Here is a 14,881-nt window from a genome sequence, read left to right as displayed (position 1 = left end):
TTTTTGGGTTGAATACGTTTGGAGATCATTGAGCTTCCTGGATCTGAAGATCTGTGATTTTTCCTATATCTGGGAAGTTTTCCGCCAGTATTTTGTTGAATATGTTTTCAATACAATCTCCTTTTCCCTCCCCTTTTGGGATACCCATGACTCGGATATTTGAGTGCTTTCAGTTGTCTGATATCTCTCTCAGATTTTCTTCAATGCCTTTGATTCTTTTCTCTTTTTTTTTTTTTTTGTCTGCTTGTGTTATTCCTAACAGCCCATCTTCCAGTTCAGAGGTTCTCTCTTCAACTTCGACAAGCCTGCTGGTTAAACTCTCCATTGTGTTTTTTATTTCACTGAATAGCTTCTTCAATTCGGCAAGTTCTGCTACATTTTTTTTCAGGGCAGTGATTTCCTTGTACATTTCCTCTTTCAGGTCCTGTATAGTTTTCCTCATTTCATCATGATGTCTAGCTGAGTTTTCTTGTATCTCATTCAGTTTCCTTAGAATTATCACTTGAAATTCCTTGTCAGTCAGTTCAAGGGCTTCTTGTTCTATAGAATCTAGAGCTTGAGATTTATTATCTTTGGGTGGTGTACTTTCTTGATTTTTTGTGTTTCTGGTGTCTTTTCTTTGATGTTTATTCATTGTGGCAGGGGGTTTCACAGTCCACAGGTTTGACACTATTGCCTGACTAAGATTTTGTTGGGGTTGCCAATTTGGTATGGCTACCTCAGTGATTACTCAGTTGTACACTAGTGTCAGGCAAGTCCAAAATTGACTACCAGGAAGATGGCGGGGCATTCGCGCTGCCCCCTCTGGTGAGTCTCAGCTCCCGCCTTGCGCTCCTGCATTGAGCTCCTGCGTTGAGCTCCTGCGGCAGCCTCTGCAGCCAGAGCCCCAGAGCCGCCCTGGCCGCCTCTCGCTGCCCCTGGCGCTCCTGGCTCCTGTTCGCGCTGCAGCCTGCAGAGTCTCTCTTCGGCTCGTGGTTCCAGCAGCGCCCGGGGCCAGGGAGATGACAGCCCCCTCCCCAGCAGATACCGCTGTCGCCGGACCCCAAGTCCCGGTGGCGGGGCTGCGCAGCCGGGCCGGGCGCCAAGTGGCGGCTGCTCCAGGCGGCTTCTTCCTGGGGAGGATTTTGTAAATTTCACAAAATGGCGAGCACTCCAAACCTCAGTGCACATATTATGAGAGTCCCCTTCAAGGTCTCAGCAATCCTTCAGAGCAATCCACCTGGCTAGTAACAGCTACCCCCCGGCACAAGCAAGGACACCAGAGATTCTGACTCACCATCAGGCTTTCTGAGTTCCTCTTCTTGCTGGTGGCCTCTAGGATCCTGCCGGTGCAGGGTGCAGTCAGTTCACTCCCTTCCTGCCGCCATGTTTCCTCGAGTTCCGTGTTTTTTAGCTGTTAATGCTGATATGACAATTACCTTTAAATTCAATTTGGAGAGATCCATGTTTTTAGCTGTAATTCTGTAAACTAGGACACAGGTGTGCAGCAAAGGGTTGCCGTGAAAGGTTATACTTCACTTGTCTGTCCTTTAAACTCTCTTTTAAATTGCTATTTGTTTGCCCAATCCCCCACACAGTAAATGCCTGGACAAGTTTTATTCTAAAAGGAAAGGTCAAAAGAACATCAAGGGGCCTCTTCTAACCAAGAGACTCTTTGTTCTGTTATATGGAAGAGGGAAGCAGTGAGAACCTGATGAAAGAGTAGCACAAGGCTGAAAGGCAGGTCATGCTTGAAACTCTGTATTAACTCCCTGGGATCAAAACCTGCCTCCTCCTCTTCCAAGATGTGTGTGTGACCATCGGCAAATAACTTCTCAGTATCTCATTTTCTCAAAGTTTCTGAGGTTGGGAAGTCCAAAGTCTATCTGGTGGTGGCAACAGTTACCCAGGAGTCTCACACTCTGGTCTTCGTTTCTGAGGTCCCCACCACCACCTCACAGTGGCAGATGGTGTTGTCAAGGCAGGATGTGACAGTCGTGCAACATGCTCTGTTCACCAGTGTTGGACGTTAAGAGGTCAGTAAAACCAAAGGACAAGCTGATAGGCAGGGAAGCCATTGCCTCAAACACGGCGGTGCAGGCCACCCGGGAACGCTCAGAGACATGGCCGTTCTTAACGTTCAGACCACCGCGGATGCCGCACCACCTGTTCCCGACACCGAATACAGACAGGTTTCATAAGGTGCACAAGAAGGGGGCCAGCAGGTAGCTCTGCCACCCAGATAACCCTATATTTCCTCTTTTAAAATGCAAATGCATCTTGCTCTTTTTTTTTTTTTCTAATTAATTTCATCGTCGAAATCATTTCACATCAACATATGGGTTAGCTTTGTTTTTACTTGGCATAGTATCCAATCATATGATTGTGTCATGATTTATCTAGTTCCCTATTGGTAGAATTGTAGGCTGTTTCAACCTCTTTATATGAAAACAATGCTTAAATGTGCAGGTTTATAGGTGTGTCATTTCACTTGTGTACAGTATCCCCCCTTATCCATGGTTTTGTTTTCCTCAGGTTCAACTACCTGTTGCCAACTGTCATCTGAAAATATCAAATGAAAATTTCCAGAAATAAACAATTCAGAAATTTTTAAGTTGTGCATCCTTTTCAGTAGCATGATGAAATCTCTCACAGACCCAGGTCATCCTGCCTGGGACTTAAGTCATGCCTTTGTTCAGCATGTCCATGCTGTAGACGCTCTCTGCCTGTTAGTCAGTTAGCAGCCATCTCTGTTGCCAGATCGACTGTGGTAGTATTGCAGTACTTGTGTTCAGATGAACCCTTTTTTTATTATTTCATAATGATCCCAAAGTGCAAGAGTAGTGATGCTGACAATTGGGATTTGCCAAAGAGAAGCTGTAAAGTGCTTCCTTTAAGTGAAAAGGTGTAAATTCTTGACTTCATAAGGAAAAAAAAATTGTGTGCTGAGGTTGCTAAGATCTGTGGTAAAAATGAATCTTCTATCCATGAAAGTGCTAGTTTCACTATTTGCACCTCAGACTGCAAAAGTTACAGCCACAGTGCATGATAAATGTTTAGTTAAGGTGGAAAAGGCGTTAAATGTGTGGGTGGACGACATGAGCAGAAACATGTTTGGATTGATGGCAGTTGGGTTTGGGACTATCCGTGGTTTCGGACATCCACCGGGGGTCTCGGAATGTATCCCCTCTGAAAAGGGAAAACTACAGTATTAGCATATCTCTGGGATAAATTTCTAGAAGTTTATCCTCACAGCTGATTGATACTATGATAGAGACTATGATAGTGAAATGGGAAAAGGGTAAAAGAGGAGCATACTTGGTAGTAAATACCTGATGGCAAAGTGGACCTCTTTCTGGAGGACAATTAATGAAGCAGATGGGGTTTCTAACACATGTTATTGTTTTCCTTGTTTTGTTTGAGCTTTTAGACCACAACCTTTGTTTTTTCAAGCACGCTCCATCATTTTGAACTGGATAAGACTGATTTCTGCTGTTACCTTAGTCTCCTTCTTGTACCCTTTACCTTCTGTCATGACCTCCCTTAGTGTTCACCGGCCTCTTGCTCTATTCTTTTTAGTTCTAGGTCTACCTCAGCATACAATCCAGAACAGACAGGACTCCATTAGCTAGTACCTTTCAACAAGTCAAGAACCCACCTTTCAAAATTTAGCAACCTCCCCAGGCTCCACATTGATTCATTTGCTGAGTTCAGCTAATTCTGCCTCCCAAATCTCTTTCCAAGCCACCACACCCCTTCTGCTCATCTCTTTTCTGGATTACTTTTAGTAGTCTCCTAATTGCCTTCAGCCTCCTGTCTGGTTTTCCCACCCCCCAGAAAATCCATATTCAGCATAGCTTCAAGGATAATCATTCTAAATTTCAGTTCTCATTAGGTCATCACCTTGTTGAAAATCCATCAGGGCCTCTCCCCTTTGCCTAAAGAATTAAATATAAATCCCGCAGAATTAGGTACCACTCCCTTCCCTGTTTGGTGCTGGCATTCAGCATATGTCTGTATATGATAATTGACTATGTATGGTCCTGTGGGAAATTACCCTCCTTGATGGTCAGCTGTTGAAAGAAGAATTAAATTTTAGGCTGAGACTGGTTTATTTCCTACTGAAATTTGTGTATTAAAGGAGGCTTTTCATACTTTAACCATGAAGAGTGGGTAATTCAGCAATTTCAGATAGTAGTTGGAGAAGTGGACGGATATTGTGTACTTCAAATTAGGCACATATACAGCCTAATCTTAAAGGCAGACACTGATTTTATGTGTAGTCAAAAAAATTGATGTTATGGGTTTGTGAAGAATTTATTTGGTTGTTTTACATCTGGGGAGGTGGCAGCTAATGGGGAAGGGGTAAGTATGGAGAGATGTATAAATGTTAAGATTGAAGTCTTTTAGAATTTCTGTAGCAGAGGTTGGCAAACTGCAGCCCAAATTCAGTCCACCACCTGTTTTTGTAAACAAAGTTCAATTAGAAGGCAGCCATGCTCATTCATTTACATATTGTCTTTTTCGTGCTACAACAGAATTGAGCGATCACAATAGAGACCATATGGCCAGCAAAGCAAAAAATATTTACTGTCTTGTCCTTTACAGAAAGTTGGCTGACACTCTTTGTAGAGCGTATTGAAAGTTGAGAGGTGGAGGATGAGTATCTACTAAATGAGTTGTGCATGTAAACCTGTAGAAAGGTGAATGCAAAGTGATTGCAGTTGAACAAGCAAGCAGTCTTACTCCCTTGCTCCCTGGCTCTCCGTTCCTTAAAATTCTTGCTGCCTCTAAGGGAGAATTAGTAGACAGAAATTGCCTACTACTTGTGAGTTTTTGGATTCCTTCTAAAAAGCAATGTTTGACTGAATTTATTGAGTGCAACCTTCATGCCCATCCTTCAACTACATTCCATAAAAAGGCCCAGTAGACACTCCCTTACCTAGGGTATTAAGAAATACATTAGTGAGGGCAGCCCCTACATCCACGAAAAAAACCTGTGATTGCTTTCCTTTGCAGGCCATAGAGATTAACTCCCTGATTAATGGAGATGATGGGGTCCAATAGTAGCAAAACCAAATGGCAGTAAACACTTAACCACCAAAAGACAAAGTAGTTACAGCCATTGTGAAAGAACAAACAAACAAACAAAAGGGATATAGATGTATCAATGCATTGGCCTGCAGATGTTTTTGATAGCTGAGGTGTCTTTGGCAGACTTCTAGTGATAGCTAATGAATGAAATAGATGGGCAGTAGTACAGTATCATTTTCTCTGTGTAACAGGAAAAACTCCAGGTCTGGTATCAAAAAAGTGACTAATTGCTGCAGAGTCACTGCATCTCACCCAGTTTCCAGAACTAAATTAATTCCCAGACCCAGAGCCCTTGCCTAAAGGAACCTGCAGCCATTTACTAGAGAGATTATGCTCTGGGGAAAAAGAAATACTCAGACTTTTCATACTTATTCCTAGGGACCCAAAATATCATTGAGGTCCACTGGTCAAAGTGGGGACTTACAGTGGTCAAGTAATAGATGGAGTCTTAGCTCCAGTTAGACTCACAGTGGGCACAGATCAGCAGATTCACCCTGTGCTTATTTCCCCAGTTCCCAAATGTATATTGGAATAGACTTAGTGGATAACTGGCAGAATCTCCATACTGACTCTCTAAATCATGTGATAGCAGAGCTAAGCACAGGACCTTACAACTTCCCCTCCCCTCTAAGGTTGTCAATCAGAAGTAATACCATATCTCCGAGGGAATCGTTGAGATTGATGCCATCATCAAAGATTTGAAATAAGACTTGTGATATCTATCACATCCTCATTTAACTCACCTATTTGGCCTGGGCAGAAGTTGAATGGATCTTGATAAATCAGGCCACAAAAATTCAGGGGCCTAGCATTTCAGTAACATTTCTGGGCATTCAGTGGCCAGTACTCTTGGTAGTTAGTACTTGTTGGATCTTTGAGGCAATGTGTACCACATTTGAATATGCTACTTCATCTTGTCTGTTAAGGCTGTCGGTTTTGAATGATGATCAGAGCAAATGAAAGCTATTCAGCAAGTCCAGGACACAGTGCCACCACTTTGTGATCTAGCAAATCTAATGATTTTCTTAGTGTCTTTGGCAAATAGGCATGCTCTGTGGAACCTCTGCAAAGCATCAATAGTAGAATCACAGTGCAGATCTCTAGGATTTTTAAGTAAATATATTCCTTCTTCAGATAACTATTTACCCTTTGATAAACAGCTTCTGGCTTTCTGCTAGGAAGATACTGAATGCATAACATGTGGACTAAGCTTCCCAAAATTAACTGGGTGTTGTCTGACTTACCTAGCCATTAGGTTGGCCATGTGCAGCAGCAATGTGTCATCAAGTGGAAATGTTATATGAGACAGAGCTTGGGCAGAAAGTACATATTAGTTGCTTGAGTAAGTGACTCACACTCCTTCAATACCAATTCCTGTTGTATTGCCTCATCTCCTTCAAACCATGCCTTTGGCTTCTTAAGGATTTCCTTAATCCGGTTGATAGAGAAAGTGGCAGGAATGGAGGCAGGAGTGCCTGCGTGAGCTCAGCAACATGGTCTTCCCCTTTCTGAAGCTGACCTGGCTAGCACTACTGCTGAGTTCCTAGTCTGCAGAGACCAACAGTGAGCTCCTGGAAGGACCAGCCAGCCCCTGGGTCACAGGTTCATTACACTGGATTTCTTCCATCACTGAGAGGGCAGAGATTTGTCCTAACTAGAATAGCCACATATTCTTGATATAGATTTGCCATTCTTGCCAGCACTGACATCTGTGGACCCTCAGAATGCCTGAGGACAGGGTAAATCCAGAGTAGATAGAAGAAGAAAACCATAAATATTAATTATGGCATTGCAGCCAATTACATAAATGAGGATTGTAGTAAATTTGCAGATTTTTTCTTTGCTTTTTATTATGTATGTGTTTATTTGTATATAATAATTTTCTTCTTTCCTTTTCATTTTTACTTTTAAAAATGTTACATAGAAGCCATTGGAGATTATAATTTAGTCTTTAGGTAACAACATTCAGTGAGACTGTGACAGAATTCGAGGAGTAATTCAGAGTCACAGCAGTGGATACAATGGTCATTGAGACTCTGCTGCATCTTCTTTTGAAGAGACAGAACTTCTTCAAGTGGAGTATAGAGTTGTGTTAATTGTACAGGGGTTTAAATGTGTGGGAAAGGGTGCATATGGAAACTGAGTAGTCAAAAAGGCAGACTGTGCTGCTTATCAATTTATTGTCTCTGAGCTCCAAAATCATCCTGTTAGCCTGCTCTGTAATAGTAAGGCTGGGCCTTCTAAATATTTCTTTTTTTCCAGTTGCCATGCTGTTAAACCTTGTCAATAGAGGATGCTGGAGGGACACTGAAGATGAAAGTGGCTTCCGTTCCCAGTTTTAGAGTTGCTCACTGGCCAGGCTCTTTCTGGGCATACTTTTCCTCTACTGCTCAGGCCCTATGTGATTTTCTCCAATGCTAAGTACCTGCAGGGCAAAACTTTCTCTAGAATTGACACCCCACACCTTCTGTATTTTCTCCAGAGCTTAACTTGGGCAGCAGTGTTATACCTTGGAGCCACAGAAACCACGGACCTGTTCCTAGCCCAGGTCCCTGCTCCCCAAACTCTCTGCAGACCCGTATATGTGAACTCTGGGGGCTCCACAAGACTGGTGTCTAGGCAGCCAACTATCCAACCTTTATCCCAGGCAACCAGCCCAGAGCCATCTTAGCTTGGGCAGCACATGAAAATGCACTAGAACCCTGCAGAGGATAGCCTCTGCCACTCCAGGTTTCATCAGCAGCCAGCAGTTTTCCTCAGGACCTAGCTAGTTCCAGGGTTTCACACCTGTCTATGGATGGCCTCTTCTGGGACTCCAGAGGGCAGATTTTTGGCAAGTCCCACAAGTGAGGCACCTCTGTGACTTTTCCACCAGGTAGCCAGCCAGAGCTTTGCCCTCTCCATTGGGATCTCTGAATCTCAGTCCTGATCAGAGGAGGGCTCTTCCTTGCAGGCTTATCTCAGCCCTTGGGGGAGTGGTTGCTCCTTATATCTGCAGCTTCTGTATTATTTAGAATTCTCTTTAACTTTTACTAGCCAATTCCCTGTTATTTCAATCCTCTCTTAATAGATTGTATTAAGCTCTCCTTGTTCAACTATGTTTACAAGATAAATAGATGGACAAATGTTTTAAAAATGCAGTGTTTCTGCCTGGGGCTAATATCTGTTAAGTGGGTAAATCTGTGGATCCATCCAGATCACTCCAGAAAATTCCTCTACTCTCTAGTATGCCATAAATAATCAATATGGATCCTTTATATGTAATGTGAAATTTATTCATAGGTGCAGCTGTGGCAGGAGAGAGCATGTGAGGTCTCGAGTTTGTGACAGACCTTCCTCTACCCCTCCTCCCAACACCACACACAGCTCCATGATTACTTCTTTGCTCCAAACTGTAAAGGTAGAGTTGGCTGGCCCACAAATCAGGATACTATTAGCAACCTTTTATATTCAAAGATTATGTTAATAGAAATGTTTATTTGAGCAGGTGTAGCTGGGAATTTGGATGTCTGATCCTGCTCTTTATTGAAAGCTGTGCCTCACAGTTGTATTCTGTCACTCTGGTTTTTGTCTCATAACCTGCAGATACCTTTGTTCAGAAGGTTATCTTACTTTATAACAGTTGCGTGCAGTTAGTTACCCACTGGTAGCATTTTGCAGCCACTCAGCAATGCTGCCTTGCCATTAGCTGCGATCTGTGTGATATGTCTGCTGCTGCCCTCTCTGAGTCAGCATGTGGCTGTCTCTATGCAGTTTGCTTTGCATCAGTGTTTGTCTCTTGTCATGCATTCACAAGTCACTTCCCACTCAGAAGAATTGCTGGCAAAGCTGTAAAGTTGGACTTAAACATGATCAAAACTAACAAACCACAGCAGCAAATCACCATGAAATTTGATTCCACCAATAAAGTGCAAGCAGAAATTACTTCCCAACACTCCTCCATTCCCTAACACTTGCACCAGCAGATGAGGCTCATTTAATAAAACTTCTGCCCAAGCACTTAAAGGTTTATTATCTGGGCAAGGTTTTTTGTTTTGTTTTGTTTTAAATTCGGTTAGGAAATCCAGATGATAATGTGTGGCAAAGATCCAGTGAGTATTAATTCACAACAGTGTACTTTTCTTAATCTACAATCTATACTAGGATTTTAGGATGTAATTTTGTATTTCCTTGCTTAGTGTGATTACCCTTAACTCTTTACAGAATGCTTTAGCTCAGTAGCAAGCAGGTTTTATATTCCAGTTAGGCTTTGTGCCAATTAAATTCGCCTGGAAACAGACCTTCAACCCCTGGAGTTGTAACAGTTTACTATCACAAATACAGAAACAAAAATTGGAAAGAACCACTATCCTTGTATTTTATTAAACGTTATTTTCACGTGCAGTTATAAAGTTCTGCTTTTCACTGCTTTAGAAAACTGCTTCAGTTGGAATTTTTCAGTTACACTAACAACTAACATTCCTGCAGTGTGCTTTTCCACCTGGAGGGACCACCATGACTATAAAGACTGATGTTATCTTAATACTTTCCCTTCTGAATCTGTATTTAAACAAGATCTCCAGGTAATTCATAGTCACAGTACAGTTTGAAAAGTGGTAGTCTAGATAACTGGAAGCCACAGTTTTGTAGTTACAATATTTTGAATTTGTAATATTTTAGGTCTTTCTGTCCAGATGGAAGCATGTTTTTACCCCTGAGAATAATCCGTTGATCTTTAACCCAGTCTTCCAGCCTGTTAGAATTGTGGAAATTTTTATTATTAATGCTTTTTATGATGTCTACATATACACTAGTCCAGGTCTCTGAATTTCTTTTACTTTTAGAAATTTATGAGAATTTAAAATTTAGAAAATCTCTGGATTTTTTTTCTAGTTTAGAAACTTTTTTTTTTTTTTCCTTTTTTTGTCTTTTTTCGTGACCAGCAACGGATCGCAACCCTCAGTGTCGCGCCCGTACCGGACCGGGACCGGCAACGGGATTGCAACCCTCGGTGTTGCGCCCGCACCTCGCTCAGCCGGTGAGCGGCCGGTCTGTATGTGGGATCCGAACCCTCGGTGGGAGCGCCACCGCACTCCCAAGCGGCGCACTGTAGCAGTGTGCCACCAGGCCGGCCCTAGAAACGTTTTTAAGGTATTCACTACTCTCCATCTGAATCTGGTTTTTTGTAATTAGCAAATAACCATTTTGGATAATTGTGTTTAAAGGTTTTAGAAATAGTACAAGGATTGTAACTTTGATAAGCATTTCACTTTTATTTATTTATTTTTGTTTCATTAGCTGTTTTTTCCCATAGGCCTTCAAATTTGGCAGGTGGTATGGATGAGGAACATGGCATTATTCCCAGGAAAAGGAATTAAGAAACCTGGTTTTATTTTACTCATTCATTTATTATGTACATCTTGGATTATGTGTTTTATTGTTCAGGTCTCAGTTTTCCCATCTTTATGATCTGAATGGTTTTGCAGCATCATAATTTGCAATAAAACCACAATACCTGATTTATATCAGCATTAATCTCACTGAACCTTTTCATAAAAACATTGGGTCATTCTTGCTTTGGATTTTATCTTCTTTCTTCATGTCTAAATAAATTTAGCTCAATTTATATCGAGAATCTATGTTGAAAAACCTGTCTTTCGAGTAATATTAGAAATTAATAATGTGATTGCCTTTGAACAGATACAGCCCTTTCCTTATCAGGTGCTAGCTTAGATTTGCCCAAAGTCTTGTGTTCTAGACCAGTGATTCTTAACCCTTGATACCCATTAGAGTCACCTGGAGACCTTTAAACAACAAAAGCAGGGTGCAGGCCCTGCCCTTAGGCCAATTAAATCAGACTCTCTAGAGGTGAAGCCTTAGGCACTTTTTAAAAAAGAGCTCTTACTAATGTGTATGCAGAGTTGAGGACAGCTGATGGAGATACTTACTGTTGAGTGTAATTTGTTATTAATGGAAGCCTGATATTGCACATTAACAGCAAAGAACAGAAGTCATATGAAAATCCCTGGGAGAGATATGTTGGAATCTTTAAATGATCAGGAATTGGTAAGAGAAAATTATTCCCTTCAGGAAAACATCATCTTCCTACTTCTAGACTTTGCCTCTGAAAGTTTCTGGACCTTTTAATCCTCTGTTGTCAAGATCTACAATCTTATCTTCAATCTTTATTTCTAAGAACATGCTTTGAAAATAGTATCTTAAAACTGATTTGTCTATAAAACATTACCTGAAGTGATATAAGGTTATTTGCAGTTTTTATCTCCAGTTGTAGTTGGTTTTTTTTTCTTATTGCCTTACATAATTTACAGTTTCTGTTTTGACTCACTTTATTCAGATAACATCAGTTAAAAACTGAGATTTTTATGTCAAACCTGAGTTTAAACACAGGGAAATATGCTGTTCTTCCCTTAAAACTGAAAGGGCTTGGCCAAGCCATTTAATCTGTTTGACTCCAGTATCTGTCAGTAAAATTGGCATACCATGATACTTCATAAGATTGTTGGGACACTGAGTGATAACTTACCTATTAAGTGTTGAAGTACCAGGGACCTAATCAACATTTAACAAAAGTTAACTATTGTTTTTGTTGTTATTTCTAATTAAATCTTGGCTCTTCTAACCTTTTCTAGTCAACAAATATTTATTAGGTGCCTATTATGTCACCAACATCTTGATAAGTGCCAGAAAAACATCCAAGAATAAGAGAGACACTATCCACGTCCTTCATGAGCTTTCCTTGACTCCCTCAGTAGACGTGTCCTAAACTAAAATCTACTAATTGACTCTTTAGATAGATACACATACTCGCAAAATGAAAGGATTATTGCTCCATTAATGAACTCCTCTAGTTTTATTTATCCTAAATAACTGTTTTCCAGCTGCCTCATTTTTTCAAATTCCCCACTGTATTAGTACATTTCCATTGCTTATAACAAAATACTTCGAACTGGGTAATTTGTAAAGCAAATAAAATTTATTGCTTATAGTTTCAGAAGCTGGGAAGTCGAAAGTCCAGGGAACACGCACATATGGCGAGGGCATTCTTTGGTGGTGGCTTTACAGGACTTCCCAACCTCTTTACACTATCACAGTGGGGACTAAGTTTTGGGGGACATTCAACCTTAGGCACCCACCCTCCACACAAATATGATTTCTGGCATAAACTGTTTTGGGGAAATCCATCACCACCGTAGAAGGATCTAGTTCTGTCATCTCCTCCTGCTCTGTTCTCTCTCTGGACTCTTTCTGTTCTGTATTCTGTTCAAACATAATAAGGAGACAAGCTCAATCCTTCTCAAATTCCTAATCTAGTTTATCTCTGGCTACTGAAGAATCTACTATCACTAGATAGCACTGGGGAAGGGAATTTTTGGTGGTTGTCTCAGGGACAGAAATGAGAGTGAACATAGGTTAATTAATATGTATCTTTTGTCAAGCTGTGGTTGTAGAGAGGTAATCAGGTTGTATTTCATAGGTTGGGAACCACTGTCCTGTGAGACCTCAACGTTTTGCCCATTTTTTTCTTCCTGGAACCTCTTAGATCAGGTTGCTGCCCTGTTAGTCTGAAAGTGCCCTGAATTCTAAGCCCTAGGATCTTGGGGGCATGACTACAACTAATCTATTGGCCTCTCTGTCAAGGTTTACTTATGGTTTTGCACTAAAGCCCATTGGACCAGGTTTGACTAAGTTTACTTTTAAAAGATTTGCTGTCAAACACTAACCTCTCTCAAGCATAAGATGCAGATTGTAAAATCTACATGCATTTGACATGGGTACCTTATCTGTGATTCTGTTTGTCTTGTTTTCTTATGCCCCCGTCCCACCCCCCCACCCCCACCAATAAGACCAGAAAGACAGTTTTTTCTTTCCAGTTTCTCTTTTTTCCTCTTTCCCTTAAAGGTAGGTATTTCTCTGGCCTCTTTACTTTATATACTCGGTAGTAGTGAACTCTTCTGTACCCCAAAACTGACTCTCAAATTTTTATCACCAGCACAGAGCTTTTCCCTGACTTCTAGTTCCATATATTTTTTTGCTCATGGAAACTTGCTTTGGAAGTCCCACCAGCAACTGAAATTTGCCATATCCAAAACTGAGCAAATTACCCCGGTAATTCCTACCCTGAATCTATCCTTCTTCCTATATTTCCTGCCTTTGTTAATGTCATCACTGTACTCATTCCCCTCCCTTTCTTCTCTTTTTCTCATGGAGTCCTATTGTCTGATTCCATTTCCTGGATTCTCTTGAATCATTCCTCTCCATCTTTCCACTCCCCCTCATTTAATATCCTCTTTAATATCCATCACCTTTACTGGGGCTGAGAAACCTGTGATTTTTATAAAACATAGATTTGATTATGATCCTTCCTTAAAATCATTCAGTTCTTTCCATTCCATTCACTTAGGACAAAATTGGTAAATTCCAAATTCACTGGAAGATGCACAAGACTTTTGGTGAACTGGTCTTTAACTCCCAGCCTTATCTCCAGCCATTCCTTCCTGTGCCTTCCACCACTGCTGCCCTCTAGGACTGGCCGTGTCTTTTCTTGCTTTTAAGCCCTTGCATCTGCCATTCCATCTCTCTTCTCTCTCTTGCTCACCTGCCTTAAATTTGCTTATCTTTCAAGATTCTGCTCAACAGTGTCATCTCAGGGAAATTTTCCCTAACATTTCTCCTTACCCTCCTTGTTGCTCTCATAGTCTCCTGTCATAGCACATGTGTCACAGTGCTTTGTGGTTGCTTGTTGTCTTGGCATGTTTCGTACTAGTCTCTGCTTCTTGAAGGTAAGGACTGTTTTTAATTTTGTAGCCACAGTCTAGCACAACATTTGACACATAAGAAGTTACACATCTGTGCTTGGTTCTGCAACTCCTTATATTAAGTCTTTAAACAAAGGAAAAAGCTTAAGGGGTCATTTTATTCTATACATGGATTTCTTAAAGTGACCAAAGCTCAGAAATATTGAAATCTCTTTTTTGTGGGCAATAAACATTATAATTGAGGTATCTTTTGGAGCCAAAGTGTCCTTTCCTTACTGAAAAGAATGTAGAACAGTCCAATTAGAAAGAGCATATAGAACTAAGTTCTGACTATTTTGTTTATTCAGCTTAAAATTTCCTGCCAAAGGCCAGAGAATCCATCTCAGGCTTTAGGCTCCTGCAGATTACTTGACTGGCTATACTGGTACATGGGATGTAATAGTGTACTGAAACGTCCTATTTTTCTTTTACTTTTTTTTTGCTCCTGTTGGCCCACATCAGGATTTAGTAAACTTGTTGCTTTGTTCTTAGGGTCAACTGCAAGCAGTATTTCATCAAACCAAATTCTGCTTTTTAAACTCAGTGACCTCTGTAAACCCCCTAAAGAGAATTGAAATAAAGCTAACGCATTTTCTTTTTGGTATTAGATTTTGTATTTATGTGAATTATTGAAAATAGCTGTTATGTAACAACAAATTAAATGCTTTCTGTTTTCTTATATTTATGGATTCAGTCAGGATTCAGAAGCACTATCAAGTGAACAGATCTGGAAGCATGGTAGTTTACTTATTGGTGAATCTGCTTTATTGTCTTAATTTGTTTAGTTGAAGTTCTGGTTCACAGATTGAGGGAAAACTGCATAAAATGATGTACACTATTTTAGATAGATGGCTGGTAGTACCTATCAGTATATCCTCTCTTTCTTATGGATCCCCCTTTTTAACAATATATTTAATGAAGTTCTTTGGCTCCTTGGTTATCAAGTTAAGATATTCTCTTTTAACTTAAAATATATGTATAAAAATAATTTTATGCATATTGTATAGTAGATA

Source organism: Galeopterus variegatus, unplaced genomic scaffold (assembly GCF_000696425.1).
Source record: "Galeopterus variegatus unplaced genomic scaffold, G_variegatus-3.0.2 Scaffold9, whole genome shotgun sequence".
Lineage (NCBI taxonomy): Eukaryota > Metazoa > Chordata > Mammalia > Dermoptera > Cynocephalidae > Galeopterus > Galeopterus variegatus.
The sequence above is the reverse complement of the archived record's forward strand: the minus strand, read 5'-3'. Positions refer to the sequence as shown.